This window comes from Phyllostomus discolor, chromosome 1, assembly GCF_004126475.2.
Source record: "Phyllostomus discolor isolate MPI-MPIP mPhyDis1 chromosome 1, mPhyDis1.pri.v3, whole genome shotgun sequence".
Taxonomy (NCBI): Eukaryota; Metazoa; Chordata; class Mammalia; order Chiroptera; family Phyllostomidae; genus Phyllostomus; species Phyllostomus discolor.
Window position 1 is genome coordinate 45,938,774 of NC_040903.2, and position 6,388 is coordinate 45,945,161.

Below are 6,388 nucleotides of genomic sequence, written 5' to 3' on the forward strand. Positions count from 1 at the left end.
CAACCCAGACTACTGTCTGGTCTATGTGGTGTCCCCAGCACATGCCTGGCAGTTGTTGTACTGTTCTATTCACACATAAATGTTTTAAGACTCCAAAAATAAATGCATGTAAAGATGCAACTATATTTTTAAAGATACCCACAAAATAATGCTATCTTTCAGGTATCAAAACTGAATGACATTTGATTTGAAACTATAGTTACTATAACACCCTTTTCTTCTACCCTTTTCTTCTTTCTGATCTTTTCAATTCTTAAAGTAGTGCCAGCCAATTGACAATGAAGTTCATTTTTATAAAATATAGAGAAGAGTTTTTCTTTAGTTCAAGATATTGGAGAACTCATAGAGAATGGCAAAAGTAAGGTACTAATACTTAACTTTCAAAAAATTAAAACTTTTACAAAAATGTTCATAAAGCTCTAAAATAGATGATTTTAAGCCAAAAACATGAAGCCTGTCCTTTTTCTAATTTCTAGGCAGCCAAAAACTTCATGCTGATGCACTATTCAATTTCTTAAGAGCGTGGGTCAAAGAACTGCTGCCTACTTCTTGGATTTCTGTTGTACTCTCTGCTCCTAGACACACTGCTATACCAGCCAAACAACGTGCAAGGAACTATTTAAGAAAATGAAAATGCCCTCTCTTAGACAACTATTTAGTTTAGCAATGAAATAACCCAAACACATCTCAAATTTTTCTACAGATTCTGAAGAAGAGAGGAAAGGGTGCTGATTTTTATGGGCCGTGGAGCTGAGAGAAAGAGTTGCCTGAGGGAACCGTGGAACTACAAGATGCAACATGTTTTGCTTTTCGTAAGGCTTCTCATAAATCACCATAGAAGCTGACACAGGTGCTTGCCATGGCTGTATCTACTGCAGACTGAGGAAATGTCCCGTGCAGAGCCATCTGAATGTAGCCTGTCAAACACTCTTCCAGTGGAACACAAAAACCAACCAGTGGGATGGTTGGACCTGTGAACAAATTCTGGTCTCTTTCCACTCCAGTCAAGACTTATCCCACTAGATAAAAACCCTCCTTGATAGTCCACAGTGCAAGAGAAATCAACAAACTGTCTCGGGGAAATGGTATCCCAAAGCTGATCAGCAGCAGTGTAACCCATCCCACGGCAATCCCCTTCAAAGTGCTCCAAAACATCCACTGAAGTCATTATGCCGTCCAAATCCAAGAGACAGGGACCTGGGCATATATGGTCCATTGACAAGATCACCCATAGCACATTGGGCTTTGAAAAGACATCCATTAAATTCTTCTGAAGGTTTTCTCCAAATTGTGAAAGCTCTTGTTTTCTTGGCAACTTGCCCCTTATTGTCTGCAATGCTATAGTGCTGGATGAGATCGTTTCTAAGGCGAGTTGCAAAAGCAGCAGCAGCATAGGGCTCATCTTCCTTTGGCTTCCAGCCCCCACCCCTCCCCCACCCCCACCCAGAGAAGAAGCAAGGAGTGGTGCAGAGCTCAGAAGCATCCTTGCAGGACAAGACTGCATAAATGCGATTTTCTTTAATTATATAATGTCTTCATTCTTCTGACAACTCAGTGGAGATGTAATCTTAATCATTTACTGCCTAAGGAAAAGTTTACTGCAGTGACTCACCATTTTAGAGTTTAATGAAACCCAACATATCTCTGTGTTTATTTTACATTCTGGAATAAAAGTCCCAGAGAAGTCATACAGAGTTAGCGGACAGGATCTTGATTCTTTTTTTAAAATATATTTCATTGATTATGCTATTACAGTTGTCCCATTTTCCCCCTTCACTCCCCTCCACCCTGTACACCCTCTCCCACCCACATTCCCCCCCTTTAGTTCATGTCCATGAGTCATACTTATGAGTTCTTTAGCTTCTACATTTCCCGTACTATTCTTACCCTCCCCCTATCTATTTTCAACCTACATTCTATGCTACTTATTCTCTGTACCTTTTTCCCCTCTCTCCTCCTCCCACTCCCCTGTTGCTAACCCTCCAAGTGACCTCCATTTCTCTGGTTCTGTTCCTGTTCTAGTTGTTTGCTTAGTTTCTTTTGGTTTTGCTTTAGGTGTGGTTGTTCATAGTTGTGAGTTTGTTGTCCTTTTACTATACATGTTTTTTTTTTTATCTTCTTTTCTTAGATAAGTCCCTTTAGCATTTCATAAAATAAGGGCTTGGTGATGATGAACTCCTTTAACTTGACCTTATCTGAGAAGCACTTTATCTGCTCTTCATTCTAAATGAGAGCTTTGCTGGATAGAGCAATCTGGGATGTAGGTCCTTGCCTTTCATGACTTGGAATATTTCTTTCCAGCCCCTTCTTGCCTGTAAGGTCTCTTTTGAGAAATCAGCTGACAGTCTGATGGGAACTCCTTTGTAGGTTACTCTCCCCTTATCTCTTGCTGCTTCTAGGATTCTCTCCTTCGTTTTTACCTTGGCTAATGTAATTATGATGTGCCTTGCTGTGTTTCTTCTTGTGTCCAACTTCTTTGGGGCTCTCTGAGCTTCCTGGATTTCTTGGAAGACTATTTCCTTTGCCAGATTGGGGAAGTTCTCCTTTATTATTTGTTCAAATATGTGCTCAATCTGCTGCTTTTCCCCTTCTCCTTCTGGTACCCCTATAATTTGGATGTTGGAGCATTTAAAGATGTCCTGGAGGTTCCTAACCTTCTCCTATTTTTTTGAATTCTTATTTCTCCATTCTTTCCTGCTTGGTTGTTTCTATCTTCCTTCTGGTTGACTCTATTGTTTTGAGACCCAGTTTCCTTCCCTTCACTATTGGCTCTCCTCCGTGTATCTTCCTGCATCTCTTTTATGGTAATCTGCATTTTTTCATCTAATTTGTGCCAAAAATCAACCAATTCCGTGAGCTTTCTGATCACCAGTGTTTTGAACTGTGCATCTGATAGATTGGCTATTTCTTGGTTGCTCAAAAGGATGAGTCCTAGGGGACTGATCTGTTCTTCTGTTGGAAACATATCTCTCCCTGTCTCTCCTTTTTTTTCTTTTTTTTCTTTTCCGGTCTGGTCACTCTTGTCATGGTGAGGGGCAGAGCCTTAGGTGTTCACGGGGGCTGGGCACCCCAGTCGCTATATTGTGATGTTATATTTGGGGGCGGGGGCGGGAGCGGAAGCGGGGACCGGAGGGAACACTGGTGGTAGTTCCATTCTCCTGGGACCTCGGTCCCTTCTCTGGGATCCTGGGTTGTGAGCTCTGCCCTGGTCCACAACTGCAGCCTCACTGGGTCCGACAGCCACTGCTTGCGTACTCAGGGTCCACCGGTGCGATCTAGCGCACCCCGGATGGCTTACGCGCCGAGTTTGCACCAAGTTCTCCCCGGCCTCCACGCGCTGCCGACCCACGCCCGCCCGGCTCGCCCTCTCCGCCCCTCCTACCAGTCTGGATGTACAGGTATACTTCAATTTCTTGGCTGTCCGACTTCCATTCAGATAAATCCTCTGTCAGTTCTGGGTGTTATTCTAGCTCTAAATTGTTCTAATCTTGGTTGTGCGTGGAGGTACGGTTCGTCCACCTATTCCTCCATCTTGCTGGAAGTCCCAGGATCCTGATTCTTAGGTTGGGTTTTTTTTCCCATTACAACATTCTGCCCTTCATGGTTGTCTGTTATGTCTTCACATTTCAGAGGCATCTTCCCTTTTCTCAAGCAGAAAATATAGAAATAAAATACATTGTCAAAAAATCTGGAATTCTAGAGGCAACAGATAGGCTCTTACTAGACTTGTGAGCCATAACTTATCCCAAGGCTGAGGCTGGTTGGAGGAAGAGACAGAAGGGTTCCAAATGGGTAGTTATTTCAGACAAACAAGATGACTCCTTTTCTTTCTCACGACAGTTACTATTCAGGTCACTTTTTAAAATGAATTTGTTTTGCTATCAAATAGAACTCTAGTAGCTTTTCCAGCTTAAGAACAATCTAATTGGAGCTCTCCAACAGTTGATCATAGCCCTGTGGAATCATAAATGATACTAATTGATAGTTCAAGTCCAGTAACCAACTTCTTTCCTGCTATTTCCAGACAATGATTTTGGATAGAGTTCTATTCTCTTACTTGCCTTGGCTAATGAGACAAAAAACATGCTATTCATGTCAGTCAATTGTTTATCTATAGACAAAAGGACACATCTTAGGTAAACAGAAACCTCTATTCTAAAAAAAAAAAAACAAAAAGAAAAAGAAAATTTTGACATTACTTTCAGTGAAGTCTTATAAAGAGTAACTTTTATGATATGTGACTCATAAAATGTGTATATACATTAAGAACAAAAATGAGAAATCTCTTAGTCCTTAGGTGAGGCTTGGTGTTTTGGCCACAAATATATATAAGGTATTTTCACTGGTTTATATGCAATGTTCAGTGGGTGATTATCGAAATCTCCACCTCTCCTTTCATTCTCTTTTAAAATAAAAAGAAGTTTTGATACTTCAAGTGGAAAGAGACTTATGGCAACTGGGAGAAACTGGGCAGTGTGGCAATAGTTACAGAGTGAATAATGTTTTGATTTCATTTTTTCTTGATCAAGTATAAATACCTTTGCAAACACATTTATTGCTACAGCCAAAGTCCACAGGGGAAAATAATGTTCATTGTAATAAAAGCAAACAAAGTGTTTTCATAATAGTCATACTAACCAAAATCAATAGACAGCTGCATTGAACTCTGCCTACACAATCTGTATAGATCTCATTCAGCAGTACATTCTTTTTTTGCTTTTCATTTCATGTTGAATATTGAATCTGGGAGAACTGTTCTATTTCCCCTTGAGGTTATATCTTGATCTCTTTCCTCACCCTTCTTCCTCTTCCTCCTCTTTTTCTTTTGCCTTACATTTTAGTCATCCTGTTGAAAGACAAGGGAGTGAAACAATGGGCAAAAAATGATCAACATATTCTTGTAAAGAGCCTACTATGTGTCACACTGTTTTCGGTTCCCCAAATAATAGTGATCTTTCCCCACCTGAAGCTTACATGGAATTTGGAAGAGGTAAAATAATAGACACTGAAGAAATGAGCACAGTAATTACACTGAAACTATTTCAGTGTGAAATATTTAGTTTGTTATTTAGTTTGGAAGCTCAGAAAAGGCCTCTGTTAGGTGGTGATAATATTTGAACTGTGACTTGAAGCAATGAACAACTCTGAGGACAGAGCTTTCCAGGAAGAGCACAAGACTCTAAGACAGAACTGAACTTGTCAGGTTTGAGGATCAGAAGAAGGCATGGATAGCTGGGGCAGAGTGAGTGCCACCTGAAAGGCAGAGATGGTCCAGAGTTTGAGAACCCTGCGGAGGTACAATGAGTCAGTGCTTTATTCAGTAGGAAGTCATCGGAAGTTTTTAAGCAGAGCAGTAATGTGATTTGATTTATTTTTTAAATGGTCACCCTGGCTGTTGTATCCAGGTGAGAGATGATGATGTGTGGACCAAGGTAGTAACAGTGAAGATGGAGAAATGCAGACAGGTTTGAGGTGCAATTAGAATATAAAAGTAAGAAGATTTACTGATGGATTAAATAGACTGGCAGGGGAAGAGAGATATCAAGGATAAATTCTTAACTTTTAATTGAGCAACTAGGTGAGTTTACCAAATTGAAGAAGGGTTAGGAATCAGCTGGTTTGTGGAGGGGGTATCAAGACCTCTTTTCCGGCCATAAGATCCTGAGTAAATCTCTAACACTTCTAAGAGGACCATCATTGCTAATGGTATTTTTTATTTGTAGAGTATATCATACACTTTTAGCGGTTTTATTCTCATGACTGATGGGCAGATTGCATGGGTGGGTGGGGAGAGCTGGGCACAAAGGGGACATGAGTGGGGGGGCACAGAACACGGAGGACAGAGTGCTCACTGTGGAGTTGTTGTTGACCACATGCCAGGCAGTCTGGCCATGGCTCTGCCTCGTGCTCATAAGAAGTTTACTTCCTTTCCTTCTCCCCTGCCTCCTCCAGACCACAGCTCTGGGGGTTGATATGAGGTACTTTCCAGGGAAAGGAAAACAACAATAGGCTTCTACCCTCTTTCTTTTGCAATCCTCATTTGTCTTTGAAAATCCATACTTTTCTTGATATATATGTCATTCTAGTTGTCACATTAAGGCTTCCTAATCTATGAACTTCTGGGTTCACTGAGTTCTAGGAACCAGGAAAGAATATCCTAATTCTGCATTTACTTCTCTGATATTTATATTTCAATAAATACAAGTAATTTGAATGATTCATTTAAAAGAATGTCTTAAACCATAAAGTAGCACTGAGGTTAGATCTTATCAATGATTTATTATCTTTCACTTGGTAGCCAACTAAATTTTAATTTTTATAGGACTGTTTTTTAAAGTTACTAAATAATAGTTATGTTAAAGACTATTACATTTTTAAAGGTTTTATT

The 6,388-nt window shown here is 40.3% G+C and overlaps 1 pseudogene; it reads right to left on the reverse strand.

The window, feature by feature from the left end:
* Positions 1-735: 735 nt before the first annotated feature.
* On the reverse strand, positions 736-5,695 carry LOC114491876 (annotated as a pseudogene).
* Between the last annotated feature and the right edge of the window lie 693 nt (positions 5,696-6,388).